The sequence below is a fragment of the Castor canadensis genome, chromosome 6 (assembly GCF_047511655.1).
Source record: "Castor canadensis chromosome 6, mCasCan1.hap1v2, whole genome shotgun sequence".
In the NCBI taxonomy this organism is placed as follows: Eukaryota; Metazoa; Chordata; class Mammalia; order Rodentia; family Castoridae; genus Castor; species Castor canadensis.
In genome coordinates, this window is record NC_133391.1 from 96,658,617 (window position 1) to 96,679,652 (window position 21,036).

General features: G+C 36.2%; 1 pseudogene; it reads right to left on the bottom strand.

Annotated features, from left to right (window-relative positions):
* Window positions 1-2,140: 2,140 nt before the first annotated feature.
* LOC109680302 (endoplasmic reticulum aminopeptidase 2-like) overlaps window positions 2,141-21,036 on the bottom strand; it is a 36,379-nt pseudogene continuing 17,483 nt past the window's right edge.

Below are 21,036 nucleotides of genomic sequence, written 5' to 3' on the forward strand. Positions count from 1 at the left end.
TTGAGGCTAGAGAAACAAAAAAAAAGAAGAAGTTCTATTATGGCCTTACTCTTCTTAATTGTAATGATATATCTTGGAACAGACATATGGAAATTTCCCCCAAAATTCATCTGAAGATAGAGGGCTGGACCATATGTTCTATGGTTTTGTGGTTTGCTGTATTTTTAAAGAAACAAATCCACAAAATGTCACTCGTCATTCCATATGTGTAGGTATTGTAAAGATATGGAGCAGTTTGATATCTTAGATCAGCAACAGGAGGAAATGGTATTCAGGGACCACAATTTAAGGTTTGGTACATTACAAACTAGTTTAAATGGCACTTGATTTTTTTTCTTTTCAACCAGAACTAATTTTCTAAAAATTGCCATTTTTAGAAATCTTTGCTTTTGTATTTGCGTACTTCATTTTAATGTTAATATTTACTTATAAGGACCCTTTTTTTACTATGGTTACTAAATTGTTTAATAAAAATCCAGATCCCCATCACCTGTCCTATGACTCAATCAATGCACAGAATTTTATCTGAATGTTTGTTTAGCTTAAAGAGTAAACATGTATATAAGCATACACTTTAGCCTAACAGGAACAAAAATCTACATTTATTTGTATACAATTTTAGGTTCATACCTCCTTTGCAAAATAAACCCATATTCCTGAAGAGCCAATATGGACTTTCTTTTTAAGATGAAATAAACACAACTTTTTGTAAAAGAAATTTAAAATTGTCATTTTAAATTCTACTCAACTCACATGAGGCCCATTTAAAATGAACGAAAAAAAAAAGAAAGAACAAAAATCAAATTCAAATGAATATCCATTCCTGGGTAAGATTCTATCTCCAAATTAACTGTGATTACTAATTACTTACTTTAACTCCTAAATTGATGTTTCATAAAGCAGGGAGGAAAGAGGCATATGTTACTGAGAATAGCATGTGAAAATATTTAAAATCAATTATGACAGTTTAAATTTTTTTCTTGTTCAACTATAGTCAGCTTTCCCTACTTATGGCCTCCAGGGATTCAACCATGATCCATGCAAATATTGGGGAAAAATATTGAAAATAGTTGGGAAAATGTGCCTGTCCTGAGTACATACAGACTTTTTTTTGGTAGGGAGGGAGATCACCATTCCTAAACAATGCAGTGTAACAACTTTTTACATAACTTTTTAACATTGTATTAGTCATTATCTAGAGATGATTTAAAGTTTACAGAAGGATGTACATAGGTTATACCCAACTACTACACCATTTCATATAAGGAACTTGAACATCTGCAAAGTTTGGTATCCAAGGGAGGCCCAGGAATCAATCTTCGCAATAAAGAAGGTTGACTATGCTTTAATCATAAAAGTAATTTAAATAAATATAAATGATTTTAAAAATAACTAAAAATTAGAGCAGAGAGGGAGAAAAGACCCATAATTTTAACAGCCTATACATTTAATTACAGTATTTTGGGCTAATTCCTTTGGGTTTTTGTTTCCTCTACTCAAACTTACATTTTGCTTTCCCCTACCCCCCCAACTACACATTACTTAAAATGTAATATTTTATGTGTTCACTTCCTCTTTCTACTTAAAACATGATGCTTTAAGCAATTTTATTAGGGGATACACATAATAGAAAGAGCTGACATTTATTGAGCAAGTACTGTACTTAAAGTTTTATCTAATATAATCCTCCAAACAGCCCTGTATGTTAGACATTATTATTACTATTGTTAAAGAGTTTTAGAGATTACAAAATTTAAGCTTCAAAGGGCTCAATAACTTGCCCAAGCACAGACAGTAAGAAAGAGGTAATAACTGCACTCCTCTGTTTTAATTCAAAGCTTTTACTCTTCATTAATCTGTCTACCTAATAAAGAAAAAGCTAATGTTTTCCCACTGGTGCATCAAGTACTGTGGTACTAAATTTAGATTACCCATAAATTTATAGACTTTCCACTACTTGAAAGATCAGATTTCATTTGCTGAATTTTAACTATTCTTTATTTTTCCAAGTCTTTTTGAAACCACCTTTTCTAAAACCTGTACTCTTCTCTTCCAACTAGCAATAGCCTCCTTCCTAGCCTGATAATCATGATTGCTCTTAGGTAAGATGGTGTTTTCCCCAATCTCGGCCTCCTGTGTGTTATGCCATCATGGCGTTCTCAGGCCCATCGGGTTGAGGGTTAGGCCTCACTTCTCCTCTTTCTAACTGGGGAATGCTGTTGTACTTAGAGGCTTCGCCAGAGAGATGTCCTGCTGCTTTCTTCCTCTCATTTTGACCCAAATAAACGCTGAAAAGGAAACAATATGTCACACTGAATAAACTGAGAGTATTATAGCAATTTTCAGAATAGGAACAGCTTATAATGCACAATAGCTCACCTGATCCTCAATTTTTTTCCCCTTTGGCAATCTTTTAATCTGATTTACTTCACATATTATTCTCAATGATAAACTAAAAAGGAAAGAGAACACTTTGTCTTTCCTGGAAAATCTAAAGAAGAATAAATATAATAGCTTATTCTTACTCATTTCCCAATCTCATACTGATTTCTGCACTTCAAGTAAAGTCATGAATGGATTGTGCCCTAGGATAACAGCTCACTTTAAATCATGAATGTTAATACTACAGTTACACCTGTTGTTTATGAGATTACACAGGTTGGCTTGAAGTGGTGGCACATCCTACAGGCTGGTGACTAGGGTGGCAGAAGTAGGAGGATTGCAATTCAAGGCCTGTCTGGGCAAAAGCATGAGATTCTATCTGGAAAATAACCAAAGCAAAAGGCTGGAGGTGTGCCTCAAGTAATAGAGTACTTACCTAACAAGCATGAAGCCCTCACTTCAATCCCCAGTATTGCCAAGAAAAAAAAAAGAAACAAGACAGATTGCACAGGTATTTGGTGTAATAGCTAACAGTATGAACAAATTTAAACTTTTTTTTATACTTAATCATATATTGTCCCATAGCTCTCTGATACTCTTGTCTTATTTCTTCATTTTTTTTTTCTGTTCTTCAGACTATCCTCAGACTAGAAAAGTATATATTTTTTGGTGGGACTATGGTTTGAACTCAGAACTTCACACTCACAAAGCAGGTGCTCTACCACTTGAGCCACACCTCCAGTCCATTTTGCCCTGGTTTTATTTTGGAGATGGAGTCTCACAATCTATTTGTCCTGGCTGGCCTAGAACTGCAATTATCCCAATCTCAGCCTCCGAAGTAGCTAGGATTACAGTTGTGAGCCAATGGCACCCGGTTCTAGTATGAACAGATTTGAAATTTGAGGTCTACTCTAAGTAAGTCAAGCAGGACACTGTGTGCCATTTGGGAATTTGGTTCAGGGAAGACCACTGGCCTGGCCTAAAGGTAGACCACCCCACTGCCCATTCCTCTGTGATTGTTTTGTAGGAATGAAGAGCCGTAGTTGCCAAATCTCACTTTTTAAAAATTCTAAGTCATGATTTTTATATAAAAATCTTAGATTGGCTGGGGATGTAGCTCAGTGGCACTTGCCTAGCATGTTCAAGGCCCTGGGTTTGATGCCCAATACTAACTTGTGGCCAGTGTTTGATATCCATTGAGACCCATATCATCAATATTAAACATTTGATCTGAAATCAAGCATATCTTGTTATGGGACAGTTATTTTCTATGAAATCAGGTAAAAGTTTGCAGTTCCTAACCAGCTCCTAGGCCTATTCTGTCCTTAATCCTGAGGAGTGTCTGGTTCTGATTGAGCTGTGCAACCAGTTGGTCACATCCATGCTCCTCACAGTGAAGGAGGTAGCAGTTCACATTGGGTAGCCTGGTGAGTACACATTGATTTTCACCCAGCTGTTTTTTTGGCAGTATGAGAGCTTGAACTTAGGGCCTCATGCTTGCTAGCCAGATGCTCTACCACTTGAGCCACACCTTCGACACCCAACTAGTCTTTTCATGTAAATCCAGAGTATCTAATAGTAGGAGATTGGCATAGGTATTTTGTTATCAACATATACCTCAGAAACATTTCCAAAACTGTTAGATTTAATACTATTTCTAGTAAACCAATGAGAAGACACAGTTTTAGAAGAGCCATGATGATATTCATTTCTATCGTCCACTGGATGGTTTCTTTTGGGGAAAATGGCTTTATTAAATTAGTAAATAAGAATAGTACTGCTGAAGAGGGAGGGGAGGTGGCCCAAATAATTATATACACATGTAAATAAATGTAAAAATGATAAAATAAAATTTAAAAAAGAATAATACTGCTGAATTTGTTCTCAAAAATAAATTAAGCAAGGATCCAGTGAGCCAGATAATGACCATAACTGGAATTTCGCTAAATTTATTGGTTTGGTTACTGGTCATTGAAATATGTATGTAGATGTAAATAAGTAATCTATTTTGTTTTGGTGGTACTGGGGTTTGAACTCATAGCTTTGTGCTTTCAAGGCAGGGACTCTACCACTTGAGCCGTGTCTCCAGCCCACAGAGTTCTTATTTTGATAAAATAAAGACTCAGATTGAACATGACATTAAGATGAAAAACTTCTAAAAGTTCATTGGTGTTGAGAGGTGAAATTAAAAGTATACTATATATATATAGTGTATATATACATTATACATACAGTGTATATATACATTATACATACAGTGTATATATACATTATACATACAGTGTGTGTGTATATATATATATATATATATATATATATATATATATATATATATATATATATATTGTTATTGTTTTTTCAAACCTCATAATCTACACTGGCCTGGAACTCACTATATACCCTGGATTGGCCTAAACTCACCATCCTCCTGCGTACCACCCCATGGTTGGGATTACGAGCATGCACCATCATGCATGATTATATTACACATCTTCAATAAGGTGTGTATTACACTAGAGAGTAAATTTACATCATAGCAGTCTTTAAATTACTCTGTGAGGCGTAGTGCTTATTCAAAATAAGATGAGAGTATTGAAGCTCAAAAGGAGTTGTAAAAGTTTCTAAGGTAACACATTTAATAGGTGACAGATTGAAAATTTGAATCCAGGACCAGTTAATTGCAAAGCATGTGTTTCCCTGATAAACATTTTCTCTTCATGCATAATCCACAAAAATGGATTTTAAAATCTAGATTCTGTCTATGAGAAAGAACATGTAATATTTGTCTTTCTCAGTCTGGCTTATTTCACTTAACACAATGATTTCCAGTTCCATTCATTTTCCTGCAAACAATTTAATTAATCTTTATGGCTGACTAATACTCTGTTGTGTACACATACTTCATTTCTTTATTCATATATTGGTTGATGGACATCTAGGCTGATTCTATAGTTTGGCTATTATGCACAGTGCTGCTGTAAACCTGAGTGTGTAGGTATCTCTATTGCATGTTTATTTAAATTCTTTAGACATATGCCCAGGAGTGGTGTAGTAGGATTGTATGGTAGTTCTACTTTTAGTTTTTTGAGGAAATTTCATACTGATTTCCATAGTGGCTGCACTAATTTACATTCACAATCACAGTGTATAAGAGTCTCTTTTTTCCCCTACATCCTTGCCAGCATTTGTTGTTATTTGTTTTCTCAACTATCATTCTGATTGGGGTGAGATGGAATTTCAGTGTAGTTTTGATGTGCATTTCCTTTATGGGTAAGGATGTTGAACATTTATTCATGTATTTATTGGCCATTTGTACTTCTTCTTTGGAGAACTCTCTGTTCAGCACATTTACCCATTTATTAAGGATTCTTTTGCTCTTTTATTGTTTACTTTTTGGAGCTCTGTATTCTGTATATTATTTCTTTCTCCAATAAATAGCAAAGATTTGTCTTCCATTCTGTAGGTTTTCTCTTCATTCTGGAAATTATTTCCTTTGCTGAAAAGAAGCTTTTTAATTTGACACAATCACATTTGTCAATTTTTGCTTTTATTCCTAGGACACTGGAGTCCTATTCAGAGAGGCATTACCTATGCCTATATTTTTATGGGTCTTCCCTATTTCCTCTACAGTTTCAAAGTTCCAGGTCTTTTATTTAGATCTTTTATCCATTTTGAATTAACTTTTGTATGAGATGAGAGATAAGGATATAGTTTCAGTGTTTTACTTGTTGATATCTATTTTTTTCCAATAACATTTTGGCACCTTTGTCAAAAATCAGAAGGTTGTGGCTGTCTGGACTTATTTCTGGATCTATTCTATTCCACTGCTCTGTGTGTGTGGTTTTGTGCCAGTACCGTGCTATCTTTATTACTATAGCTCTGTAGTATAACTTGAAGTCAGATACTGTGATACCTCCTGTATTATTCTTTTTGTTCAAGATTGCTTTGGTTATGCAGTCTTTTGTGCTTCTATATGAATTCTGGGATTGATTTTTCTATTTCTATGAAAAATAATATTAAAATTTTTATGAGAATTACATAAAAACTGCAGATTGTTTGGTACTATAACATTTTCACAATATTAATTCTGTTTCATGATCATGGGTGGTCTGTCCATCTTCTAGTGTCTTCTTCAATCTCTTTCTTCAGTGTTTTATAGTTTACATTTATTGTTTTATAGAGGTATTTCTACTCTTTTGTTAGGTTTATTCTTGGGTATTTCTTGAAGACTATTGTAAGTGGAATTGTTTTCTTAATCACCTTGTTTTTTATTAGTATATCAAAAATTACTGACATTTATACATTTGTATGTTGGTTTTGTATTTTATTACTTTGCTGAAAGTGTTTATCAAATTTAAGACTTTTTTGGTGGAGTCTTTGAGTCTTAAGTACATGATCACATCATCTGCAAATAGTGATAATTTGACCGTTTTTTGTATTTGTATCCCTTTTATTTCTTTGTCTTGCCTTATTGCTCTGGCTAAGAATTCTAGCATAACAATGAATAAAATTTGAAAGAGTAGATACTTTTGTTCTTCACTTTATAGGAAATGGTTTTAGTTTTTCCCATTTAGTACAAAGTTGACTACAAATTTACCATTTAACTTTTATTATGTTGAGGTACATTGATTTTATTCCTAGTTTCTGCAGTACTTTTATTATGAAAGAATGTTGAATTTTATCAAAGGCCTTTTTCTCTATTTATTTAGAGGATTATATGATGTTTGACCTTTATTCTTGTTTATGAGCTGTATTATGTAAATGTAGATCCATCTTTGCATCACAATGACCCAATTTGATCATGGTGTATTATCATTTTAATATGTTGGTGAATTCAGTTTGCGAGTATTTTACTGAGGATTTTTATATTTGTCTTCACCAAGGGAAAGTTATTTATAATTTTCTTTTCTTGTTGTGTCCTTATCCAGTTTTGTAATAAGGGTAATACTGGCATCATAATGTGAGTTTGGTTGCATTGTTTCCTTCTATTTTATGGAATAATTTGAAGAGCATTGTTGTTAGTTCTTTTTTAAAGGTCTTGAAAAACTCAGCAGCAAATCCATGCAATCCTGGGCGTTTTTGGTTGGGAGTCTGCTTATTAATTTCAATTTTATTGCTTGTTATAGACTTGTTTAAATGGTTTATGGCCTCCTGGTTCAATTTTGTAGGTAATATGAATCTAGAAATGTATCTTCCAGATTTTCCAGTTTATTAGACTATAAGTTTTTGAAGTTTCCTCTAATGATTTTTTGAATTTCAGTAGTATTTGTTGGGATATCACTCTTCTCAATCTAACTTTATTAATTTGTGTCGCTCCATCTTTCTTTTGGTTAGTTTGGAGAAAGATTTGTTGATCTCACTTATCATTTCAAAGAACCAACTTTCTATTTCATTGATTGTTCATATTGTTATTTTAGTACTCATGTTTTTAATTTCTGCCCTGACTTCATTATTTCTGTGTATTTACTGCTTTGGGTTTTGGTTTGCTCTTGTTTTTCAAGAGTTTGAGAAGCATCATTAAGTTATTTTCTTGGGGTCTCTGATATTTTAAATGAAGATACTCATAACTATAAACTTTCCTCTTGATACCACTTTTGCTGTGTCACAAAGATTCTGGTACGTGTGTTTTCATTTTTATTTGATTCTAAGAATTTTTTGACACCCTGTCTACCTGATTTCTTTGATGACCCGCTAATCATTCAAGAGTGAATTGTTCAGTCTCCATGTGTTTGTATATTACCTGTAGTTTGTCTTGTCATTGAGTTCTAGTTTCATTCCATGGTAAATGCAGGAAATTATTTCAATTTTCTTGTATTTATTAAAACTTGCTTTATGTCCTCAGATATGATTTAGTTTGAAGGAAGTTTTGTGGTTTGCTGAGAAGAATGTATATTCTGTGGGTATGTGGTAGAATATTTTATAGATGACTGTTATGTTTACTTGATCTATAGTATCATTCAATTCTGGAGTTTCTTTATTAATTCTTTTGGTCTGGATGGCCTATCTTCTGGGATCTGTCTGTGTTTTCATGTCCCGTAGGGTTTGCTTTATGAAATCGGGTATGCCAACATTCAGCACATATATATTTCAAAATGTTATCTTCTCTTGCTGTATTGTGACCTTCTTCTGACTAAATTTGATTTGAAGTCTGCTATGTCAATATGCATATAGATACTCTGCTTTCTCTCAGGCTCCATTTGTTTGGAAAATCTTTTTCCATCCTTTCACTCTAAGCCTATGTTTGCCTTTGCCAGTGAGGTATATTTCTTGAAGGCAACAAATCGTCATATCTTGTTTTTCAAGATACAATCTGCCAGTCTGTGTCTTTTGTTTGGAGTGTTGAGATGATTAACATTCAGAGTTATTATTAAAAAGTAGTAATTCCTGCCATTTTATTGGATTTTTAGTGTTTGATTCTTCCTTTCTCCACATTCTCACTAGTCATATAGTGAGATTTTTTTCTTTCCCAAAGGAATTCTGTGTAGAATTCCTTTATCTTTTGCAGTACTGTATTACTAATCATGACTTCCTTTGGTTTTTCTTTGTCATATCAGGTTTCTGTTTCTCCTTCAATGATGGAGGCTAGCTCTCCTGGATATGGTAAACTAGGTTGGCAGTTATTTTCTTCCTGGATTGAAATTCATCACACTATGCTCTCCTTATATAGAATACTTCTGTGAGAAATCTGCCATTATTCTGATGGGTTTGTCTTATAGATGTTGGCACTTCCTTTGCAGCTTTTAATACTCTTTCCTTATTCTATATGCCTAATGTTTTAAACTATAACATGACATAGGGAGGTTCTTTTCTGGTCTTATTTGTTTGGGGTTCTAAAAAGGCCTCCTGTACATGAATTACCATCTCTCCAAAGATTTGAAAAGTTGTCTGCTATTTTTTTATTGAATACATTTTCTATGCCTTCAGCTTGTACGTCTTCGTCTTCTTCTATGCCCACAATTCATGTTTGGTCTTTTAATGTTGTCCCAGAAGTCTTTCATGTTCTATCCATACTTTAGTTCCTTTTCTCTATCTTTATCTGCCTGTTCTAAAATATCTACCTTAACTTCAAGTCCTGATAGTCTCTTTATTTTTTTTTCTTTTATTATTCATATGTGCATACAAGGCTTGGTTAATTTCTTCCCCCTGCCCCCACCCCCTCCCTTACCACCCACTCCAGCTCCTCCCTCTCCCCCCCAAAACCCAGCAGAAACTATTTTGCCCTTATCTCTAATTTTGTTGAAGAGAGAGTATAAGCAATAATAGGAAGGAACAAGGGTTTTTGCTGGTTGAAATAAGGATAGCCAAACAGGGAGTTGACTCACATTAATTTCCTGTGCGTGTGTGTTACCTTCTAGGTTAATTCTTTTTGATCTAACTTTTTCTCTAGTTCCTGGTCCCCTTTTCCTACTGGCCTCAATTGCTTTTAAGGTATCTGCTTTAGTTTCTCTGTGTTAAGGGCAACAAATGCTAGCTAGTTTTTTAGGTGTCTTACCTATCCTCACCCCTCCCTTGTGTGCTCTCGCTTTTATCATGTGCTCAAAGTCCAATCCCCTTGTTGTGTTTGCCCTTGATCTAATGTCAACATATGAGGGAGAACATACGATTTTTGGTCTTTTGGGCCAGGCTAACATCACTCAGAATGATGTTCTCCAATTCCATCCATTTACCAGTGAATGATAACATTTCGTTCTTCTTCATGGCTGCATAAAATTCCATTGTGTATAGATACCACATTTTCTTAATCCATTCGTCAGTGGTGGGGATCTTGGCTGCTTCCATAACTTGGCTATTGTGAATAGTGCTGCAATAAACATGGGTGTGCAGGTGCCTCTGGAGTAACCTGTGTCACAGTCTTTTGGGTATATCCCCAAGAGTGGTATTGCTGGATCAAATGGTAGATCAATGTTTAGATTTTTAAGTAGCCTCCAAATTTTTTTCCAGAGTGGTTGTACTAGTTTACATTCCCACCAACAGTGTAAGAGGGTTCCTTTTTCCCCGCATCCTCGCCAACACCTGTTGTTGGTGGTGTTGCTAATGATGGCTATTCTAACAGAGGTGAGGTGGAATCTTAGTGTGGTTTTAATTTGCATTTCCTTTATTGCTAGAGATGGTGAGCATTTTTTCATGTGTTTTTTGGCCATTTGAATTTCTTCTTTTGAGAAAGTTCTGTTTAGTTCACTTGCCAATTTCTTTATTGGTTCATTAGCTTTGGGAGAATTTAGTTTTTTAAGTTCCCTATATATTCTGGTTATCAGTCCTTTGTCTGATGTGTAGCTGGCAAATGTTTTCTCCCACTCTGTGGGTGTTCTCTTCAGTTTAGAGACCATTTCTTTTGATGAACAGAAGGTTTTTAGTTTTATGAGGTCCCATTTATCTATGCTATTTCTTAGTTGCTGTGCTGCTGGAGTTTCATTGAGAAAGTTCTTACCTATACCTACTAACTCCAGAGTATTTCCTACTCTTTCCTGTGTCAACTTTAGAGTTTGGGGTCTGATATTAAGGTCCTTGATCCATTTTGAGTTAATCTTGGTATAGGGTGATATACATGGATCTAGTTTCAGTTTTTTGCAGACTGCTAACCAGTTTTCCCAGCAGTTTTTGTTGAAGAGGCTGCTATTTCTCCATCGTATATTTTTAGCTCCTTTGTCAAAGACAAGTTGGTTATAGTTGTGTGGCTTCATATCTGGGTCCTCTATTCTGTTCCATTGGTCTTCATGTCTGTTTTTGTGCCAGTACCATGCTGTTTTTATTGTTATTGCTTTGTAATATAGTTTGAAGTTGGGTATTGTGATACCTCCAGTGTTGTTCTTTTGACTGAGTATTGCCTTGCTATTCGTGGCCTCTTATGTTTCCATTTAAATTTAACAGTAGATTTTTCAATCTCTTTAATGAATGTCATTGGAATTTTGATGGGAATTGCATTAAACATGTAGATTACTTTGGGGAGTATCGACATTTTTACTATGTTGATTCTACCAATCCATGAGCATGGGAGATCTCTCCACTTTCTATAGTCTTCCTCAATCTGTTTTCCTTGTAGAGGTCATTCACATCTTTTGTTAGGTTTACACCTAGGTACTTGATTTTTTTGAGGCTATTGTAAATGGAATTGTTTTCATACATTCTTTTTCAGTTTGCTCATTGTTAGTGTATAGAAATACTAATGATTTTTCTATGTTGATTTTATATCCTGCTACCTTGCTGTAGCTATTGATGATGTCTAGAAGCTTCTGAGTAATTTTTTGGGTCTTTAAGGTATAGGATCATGTTGTATGCAAATAGGGATATTTTGACAGTTTCTTTACCTATTTGTATTCCTTTTATTCCTTCTTCTTGCCTAATTGCTCTGGCTAGGAATTCCAGTTGAATAGGAGTGAAGATAGTGGGCATCCTTGTGTATTTCCTGATTTTAGAGGGAATGGTTTCAGCTTTTCTCTGTTAAGTATAATGCTGGCTGTAGGTTTGTCATATACAGCTTTTATAATGTTGAGGTACTTTCCTTTTATTCCTAGTTTTCTTAGAGATTTTATCATGAAATGGTGTTGGATCTTATCAAAGGCTTTTTCTGCATCTATTGAGATGATGAAGTGGTTTTTGTCTTTGCTTCTGTTAATGTGGTTTATTACGTTTATTGATTTTCGTATGTTGAACCACCCCTGCATTCCTGGGATGAAGCCTACTTGGTCGTGGTGAATAATCTTTTTGATGTGTTGTTGAATTTGGTTTGCCATTATTTTATTGAGGATTTTTGCATCAATGTTCATTAAGGAGATTGGCCTATAGTTCTCCTTTTTGGAGGTGTCTTTGCCTGGTTTTGGGACAAGTGTAATACTGGCTTCATAAAATGTGTTAGGCAGTTTTCCTTCCCTTTCTATTTTGTGGAACAGTTTAAGGAGGGTTGGTATCAGTTCTTCTTTAAAGGTCTGATAGAATTCAGCAGAGAATCCATCAGGTTCTGGACTTTTCTTTTTGGGGAGACTTGATTGCTGCTTCAATTTCATTTTGTGTTATAGATCTATTCAGGTGATTAATTTCCTCTTGGTTCAGTTTTGGATGATCATATGTACCTAGAAAGCTGTCCATTTCTTTACAATTTTCAAATTTATTTGAATATAGGTTCTCAAAGTAGTCTCTGATGATTTCCTGAACTTCCATGGTGTTTGTTGTTATCTCCCCTTTTGCATTCCTGATTCTACTAATTTGGGTTTTTTCTCTCCTCATTTTAGTCAGGTTGCCAGGGGTCTGTTGATCTTGTTTATCTTTTCAAAGAACCAACTTTTTGTTTCATTAATTCTTTGTATTTTTTTTTGGTTTGTATTTCATTGATTTCATCTCTTATTTTTATTATTTCTCTCCTTCTATTTGTTTTGGGATTTGCTTGTTCTTGTTTTTCTAGGAGTTTGAGATGTATCATTAGGTCATTGATTTGGGATCTTTCAGTCTTTTAATATATGCACTCATGGCTATAAACTTTCCTCTGAGGACTGCCTTTGCTGTGTCCCATAGGTTCCGGTAGGTTGTGTTTTCATTTTCATTGACTTCCAGGAACTTTTTAATTTCCTCTTTTATTTCATCAATGATCCATTGTTCATTAAGTAATGAGTTATTTAGTTTCCAGCTGTTTGCATGTTTTTTGTCTTTACTTTTTTTGTTGAGTTCTACTTTTACTGTATTGTGATCAGATAGTATGCATGGTATAATTTCTATTTTCTTATATTTGCTAAGGCTTTCTTTGTGCCTAGGATATGATCTATTTTGGAGAAGGTTCCATGGGCTGCTGAGAAGAATGTATATTGTGTAGAAGTTGGATGAAATGTTCTGTTGACATCAAGTAGGTCCATTTGGTCTATTGTATATTTTAGATCTTGGATTTCTTTATTGATTTTTTGTTTGGATGCCCTATCTATTGATGATAATGGGGTGTTAAAGTCTCCCACAACCACTGTGTTGGAGTTAATATATGCTTTTAGGTCTTTCAGGATATGTTTGATGAAATTGGGTGCATTGACATTGGGTGCATACAGGTTGATGATTATTATTTCCTTTTGGTCTATTTCCCCTTTTATTAGCATGGAATGTCCTTCTTTATCTCGTTTGATCAATGTAGGGTTTGAAGTCTACTTTGTCAGAGATAAGTATTGCTACTCCTGCCTGTTTTCGGGGGCCATTGGCTTGGTAAATCTTCTTCCAGCCTTTCATCCTAAGCCTATGCTTATGCTTATGAAATGAGATTTTTATTTGAGTTATTAAGCTTTTCATTTCCAGATTTTCTATTTGATTTTTTTTAGAATTTCTGTATTTTTATTGATTTTCTCTTTCATGTCCTGCCTTGTCTTCTTTATTTCATTGACATCTTTTTTTAAGCTTTATTGGAATTCATTCAGGCATTTATTCATGTCTACTTTCATTGATCGTACTTATAATCATTTTTTTCTGAGTTCTTTGAGATTTCCTTTACTGTGATTGTTGCTGTAGAGTTGTTGGGTTTTGGAGTAGTTGGGATCCCTTGTGTTTCCATATTTCTTGTGTCTGCATTGAGATTTGCATGTCTGAGGCCAAGTCAACTGTTTGGCTTTCAATTTTTTAGTTGAAATATTCTCAATTCAGGCAGATCATTGTGGAACATTGTGGGTATAGCTCTGCTGCCAGCATTCACTCATATGCCCAGGGAACTGGGCCTGATCCCCCAGCACTGCTCAGATCAAGGAAAACTAGCTGGAATCTCTTGTAGCAGGGTTTGATTCTACTTCTGGGCTGCTTTCACTACAGAAGCTTTCCTTCTTTGTGTACCAGGAGCTACCATGGGCCTTAAGGAGCTTTATAGCCTGTGGGCGAGGCAGGTTCCCACCAGTACACCACCGTGTGTCCTCAGGGGCAGCAGCTGTCCACACCTGGAGGTATATTCCCTGAATGAATCAGAGAGTGGGAATGGAGGAAACAACAGCGAGTTCTTTACTAGCTGAGGGAAAACTAGGGGACCTAGGCACTCTGTCTGCTTCTCTCAATGCTAACGACCCCATTCAGGCATTCACCTCTCTAAGGGGAAGCCTCATGATTCAGATGGTGTGGACTCAAGTCCCTCAGTCTCACCTGGCAGCAAATGTATGCCAGTATGCAGCTCTCAGATGTGGTTCTCAGTACTTTCAGACCTGCCTAGCAGTTCACCTCTTATGGAAAGGAGTAGGCTGTGGAAATCACATGATTCAGTAGGCCTGGGTTCAGTGCCCTTTGACCGACTTGGCAGCAAACACACACCTCAATGCATTTGCCACAAATGAGCCGTAGCGCTTTCAGATTCTGCCCAGAATTTCACCTCCTTGTGTGTGTCAAGGGGAGGCTGTGGAAATCACATGATTTGGAAGATGTCAGCTTGGGCCCTTGACCAACCTGGCAGCAAACACATGCTGGGATGCCATTCTTAGAGGTGGAACTTTTAGACAGAGCTCAGCTATTTACTTCACTGTGCAGAAAGGAGGAGGCTGTGGATATCATGTGATTTGGAGGGTCCCGGCTCAGGGCCCTCAGACCCACCTAGCAGCCAACACACACAGGCAGTGGGCTTTTCCTGGAGGCTGAATACTACATGGCCACAGGCTTGACTGTGTTTTGTTTCCACAGTGGCCACCAGATGATGGGATTCACTCCTTACCAGGGAAGGTGGGGCCTCTGACCATCGCACCCTTTGCTGCTGAAGTTACCTGCTGCTTGAATTTATTTCCTGGACCATGTGAGACCTCCTCCCTTTCCACTACCACCTGTTATGGCCATCTCCCACCAGACACTCTGTCAGGGTGTCTCAAGACATTCTAAGCCATGATTATTCTTTGTTTTCAGGCCCCCAAATACCTCAGTCTGAAGCAAAAGTCCCTCTGTCAAAATGGCATCTTGTTGTAGCTCTCATAGATGAGGAAGCAACAAAATGTCTTTTTTCTCTAAGGCTAGCTTTCCACCCTAGAGCAGTCACTAGCTCACCAAATCCCCACACCTGGTTTAAGGCTTGTGTGGATGGTGTGGGCTTATCTTACAGCTAGATATGCCTGTATGTCACCAGGGTTATGTGGCTTACCTTGTGATTGCATCTTTAGTTCTCCCTCCCCCCTCACAGGAAGCCACAGGTCAGGCTTGTTGCTCTGTGCTTTTCTGCTGTCAGACAACTTCTTTCATGATTCCCCATGCTCTTTTTCTCTCTTCAGAATACAGTCTTTCTTGTGTCACCTGACCCTTTTTTCGTTCATGGAGTCAAAACAGTGGAAACTTCTAATCACCATCATTTCTTGATATAAACATAAATCTATCTCCAAATTTTATTTTATTTTATTTTTTTTTTCATTTTTCTTTTATTATTCATATGTGCATACAAGGCTTGGTTCATTTCTCCCCCCTGCCCCCACCCCCTCCCTTACCACCCACTCCACCCCCTCCCGCTCCCCCCCTCAATACCCAGCAGAAACTATTTTGCCCTTATCTCTAATTTTGTTGTAGAGAGAGTATAAGCAATAATAGGAAGGAACAAGGGGTTTTGCTGGTTGAGATAAGGATAGCTATACAGGGCATTGACTCACATTGATTTCCTGTGTGTGGGTGTTACCTTCTAGGTTAATTCTTTTTGATCTAACCTTTTCTCTAGTTCCTGGTCCCCTTTTCCTATTGGCCTCAGTTGCTTTAAGGTATCTGCTTTAGTTTCTCTGCGTTAAGGGCAACAAATGCTAGCTAGTTTTTTAGGTGTCTTACCTATCCTCACCCCTCCCTTGTGTGCTCTTGCTTTTATCATGTGCTCATAGTCCAATCCCCTTGTTGTGTTTGCCCTTGATCTAATGTCCACATATGAGGGAGAACATACGATTTTTGGTCTTTTGAGCCAGGCTAACCTCACTCAGAATGATGTTCTCCAATTCCATCCATTTACCAGCGAATGATAACATTTCGTTCTTCTTCATGGCTGCATAAAATTCCATTGTGTATAGATACCACATTTTCTTAATCCATTCGTCAGTGCTGGGACATCTTGGCTGTTTCCATAACTTGGCTATTGTGAATAGTGCCGCAATAAACATGGATGTGCAGGTGCCTCTGGAGTACAGTCTTTTGGGTATATCCCCAAGAGTGGTATTGCTGGATCAAATGGTAGATCGATGTCCATCTTTTTAAGTAGCCTCCAAATTTTTTTCCTCTATCTCCAAATTTTAAAAGAGAGCTTCCCACTGAATGAAAAATTAGGACTTTCTAGATGAAGAATTATTTTAATAAGTAATATATAGATATACTAGGACTTTCATATATAAATCTTTTATTATGTGATTTATTTATAGTACTCTTCCTTCAAATAGCTTAGAATATGCTTAATTTCAGCATTGAAACACCTGTTTGACTATTACTTTATTACCTCATTTTAATTTTACAATGTGTCTGTGAGTCATTTTTGAGGAACTTGTAGAGTAGGTCAATGGAATATGCCACAGGTACCTATATTTGAAAGTAAAGAGGGTCAAAGAGTGAATGAATGGCCCCCTCAATTCTCACATTGTGGAGAATCAACAGGCTGCAAAAGGCACCTAAGCACTAGTCCTGCACATTACCAATGGACTTACAAATTGTATAGGCTAACATGAGCATAACCCTGGATAGGAAGAAATTTCTTTCTGGATGATTATGAAGGAGCAGGAATTTATATACCTACCTGAACTCTGCAACAAATACTTGAGTCATTTGCTGTCCAAATCTCATAACAAATTCTATTTTTGGTGAGTGATTAATCCAGTCTTCCTTTCACATTTTCAAAAACAGCTTAAGTTTTAAAAATGTTGTTTTACTTTGTTTTTGTATTTGATTTTGTTGTTGTTTTTCTGACAGTCTAAAGTTGATTTAAATAACCAAACCAAAGCTGTAGGGAAGTGATTAAGAGGTAATAACTCTCTCCTGTATGACTTTTCACTTGTTCTCTTCTTCTACAGTTGCTAAATGATGTAAGCAAATGGTCACCAATGCTTCACTAGTGGCAAGAGTGCTGAGCTTAGAGAGCAGAATCACTGAGTGGACTGGAGGACAAGGACTCAGTTACTTTTTAATGGCCCTGCTATAGCAAATAGAAGAAATTGGCTATTTTTTTCTAACTACCTTTCTAGCAACTTCTGGTATTCATTTTTTAAAATTAAATCAATAGAGAAGATGAACCAATTTGGATTATAACACATATATACATGGAAATATCAAATGAAACTCCCTGTATAGCTATCTTTAACAAACAAAAATCTTTTTCAAAAGCAGAGAAGAGGGAGGTAAAAAAGGTCCTATTTGGGGGTTGGGATCAGTGGGAGGGGGGGATATAAGGAAAGGGGGTAGGAGGTGAATATGGTGGAAATACTATGTACTCATAGATAAAAATGGAAAAATGAGACCTGTTGAAACTACTCCAGGAATAGGGGGAAGGGGGATAAAGGAGAATGATGGAGGGTGTGAATTCAACTATGATATATTGTAAGAACTTTTGTAAATGTCACAATGTACCCCCAAAAACAAAAATAAAAAAAATTGCTATTGGATTGAGAATATGCAAATGATAAAAATGAAAAGAAATATAGTATATTTTATGTGTTAAAGACTTGATTTGCTTCTGACTCTCAGAGAAATTCTAGAAAAAATTATTAGACAGCTAGGTCCTTAGCAAAAGAAATAATGATTGTAAAATCCAGCACAGGTTCACTTAGATCATTCCATTTTAAATTAACCTCATTTATCTTATTAATAATACTAATAGATCAGAGAAATGTGGACAGTGTTTTTTTTTTTTATTACAGTAAAGCCTTTAACACATTTTCCCAGGATAGGCTGGTGAACAAGATGACAGTGTGGTTAATTGGATTTTCTTTCATTATTACCAAGAACATTGCATGTTTTCAGACAGTGCATTTATAGTCCATTACTGAAAAACACAAGGCAACAGGAGGTCTTAGCATCCAATTTATCACACAGCAATATCTTTTCTCTAACGATAAGAAGCATAGCTGTCAGAATACTTCCTAGGTATAAGCCAGTCTTATTAGGGTCCAGAAATCAGTATAATATAATAGAATCATAACCAACCTCTCTCTGTATCAGAACCAAGGCTCTGAAAACTGCATGGAATTTCTAAGAATGGAGCTGCTGAACAAAGCTGTGTGAGCCACCTGAAGCTCTTTAAACCTGTTACCAAGGCTTATTCAGGTCTCTGATTGCCATATAGAAATAGTATCCTATAGAGTTGCCAGAGGAGCTTAGAGAAAGCTCACGAAATAATGAACAAACTGAGATAAGGTAAACTAGACCAAAAGAAGAAAAGCAGCCACCTTTCCTACAGGGCCATCCATTCAGGGTCCTCCTTGAAAGCCCCCCTCAGGGAGCACTCCTGTTGTAGTCTGAGTGAACACCCAATTGTTTAACCACCACTGAAGACATCCTTTCTGGAAAGCCCATGTGTTCATTTTCCTCTGGAAAGGCAAACTGAAATGACCACATGACTTTGGTAACTATAGGGAGAAAAAAGACTCCAAAGAGAGACCAGAAGCTTCAATGTCCTTGAATGACTGCAAACAAGGGTGGAAAGGGAGAACTCAGGCTGGTATCTCAGGACAGAACCCAGGCAACTGGCTATCCCCAGGCTGCTCTCTGCAAGTTACCTGAGCGGCAACAGTGAAGGGAGTGTATAGGGTTATCACGTCTCAGGAAAAGCCAGTGAGGAAGGGGTTGGGACTGGAGCTCCTCTCCTACTCCCTTTTAAAATGAACACCCCTATTATAATAACTGTAGAATCAAATTGGGAAGGTTAGGAGGGAAATGTCTGTCATTAGAGGAGCTTTAAATAGTCCAACAGAACAATTTTATATCAATGGAAGTATATGGAGTGGAGGAGAGACAAATCTTTAGCCTCCATGTTTCTAGTAGGATTTCTGATCACTAAATCATGCTGAATCTTTCTTTAGAAATCATCATGGATTTTCCTGATTCTTATTTCTTTTTAAAATTTGTCTTTGTTCCTCCATGATGATTTTTTCTCCCTCCTATAATGTAAGTTTCTGAGTTGCTTCTGTAACTTCCTAGAGGTAAGAAAAAGATAAGACCTGCAAGAAAGCCAGACACTCTATTTCTAAACGTAACATACTTGTTTTGGCATTTTTAAAAAACCAAATGGATGCCAGTGCAGTAAGAACCTCTCAAAAGACTTTTGAGGTAAGATATTCTTAGCTACAGTGGAACTGTGGAAAAGCTGAATTATGACAATAAAAATATAGTAATAACAGCATAAACCCCCAAATGGCATGACTATTGCTGTTTCAGTCAACTTTGTTTCAAGGAAAATCATGGAGTCTCTCTTCCTCTCCAGTTATTTGAAAAGATAGGGACTACTTTGTGTCATAGATACTCCAGGGCAGGTGAGGCACCAGATCTCTCTCTCTTACTCTACACTTGTTGGATTACTTGAGTCATCTTGAAATCAGAATAACAAAATCAACCAGATTTTAAATCTCTTTCTAAACAACTCTATAAAATGAGAATAAAAGCACTACCTTTTAGGCACCAATAGCTGACTGAATATGCATGTTAGATATGAGTACACATTTATTAACACAACTATATGAAGATATAATTCATTTAGACACAATGATGAACATGAAAATGAAAAAAGCCATCTTTTCAATGACCTGACCATAGGGTAGAAATACACAAAAGTTATTATTTTGTTTTGTGTTATGTTGTTTGTATGTGTGTATAAAGTTCAATGTGATCAACAACTTTTAAGGAAGAATCAATTTGTTGAATTTTCCATGATTTTTTCCTTTCCCTTGGGAAAAATCTTATTTAACTTTTTTATTGTGTATGTTACTTATGTATCTATTTAGCATTTAGGCAACTCTGTCTAGTATTAATTCTCCCCTTCAAGCTCCTTGACAGTAGAGGAAACACCTTTGCTTACCTGCATATTTCTATGATGGCTATCACAATAGCATGCAGTAAGTGCATAATAAAGTTCAGCTGAATGGAACTGAAACAAGGCCTAAGAAAACCACCAACTTGACAACTGACCCTAAAAAGACCAGTGACTGAGGATCTAAGGGGAACTGCAAAGGAGAAAAAGGAAATATGCACTAAGGCTTTCAAGTGCTATTAAATGCTCTTATGAAAAATAATAGCAAAGATTCTGATTCTTCAGTTACTAATGACATGTAATAGAAGTGACTTTTTGTGAGAAATGGTAAATAAAATATTTTCAGAAATTTATTATTTTCAAACCATAATGTTAATTGATATCAGAAAGGGTTGGTTAGGATCTAGAATCTTTAGGGGACATTTGATGGGGACTTTTCTGATAACTAGGAAGTAGCTGTAGTGTAAATTGAAAGACTGAATATTGGACTGAAAGTCAGAAGACAAATTTTAAGTCCTCACTCTATCACTGACTTGGTGACTTTGAGCAAATCTCTTCCTTATTATTAGTTTTCTCATCTATAAAAATGGAGTGAGAATGAATACTTTATCTTTCAAGATGTGTGACAAAAATTAACAGTTATGTTCACAGCTGGCCCAAAATAAACCTGCGATTGCTGGCCAATTTTCCTATTTTGTCACCCCACCCTCACTATGTACACCACATGACAGATTCTTCCCTCTTGGGGAGAGGCT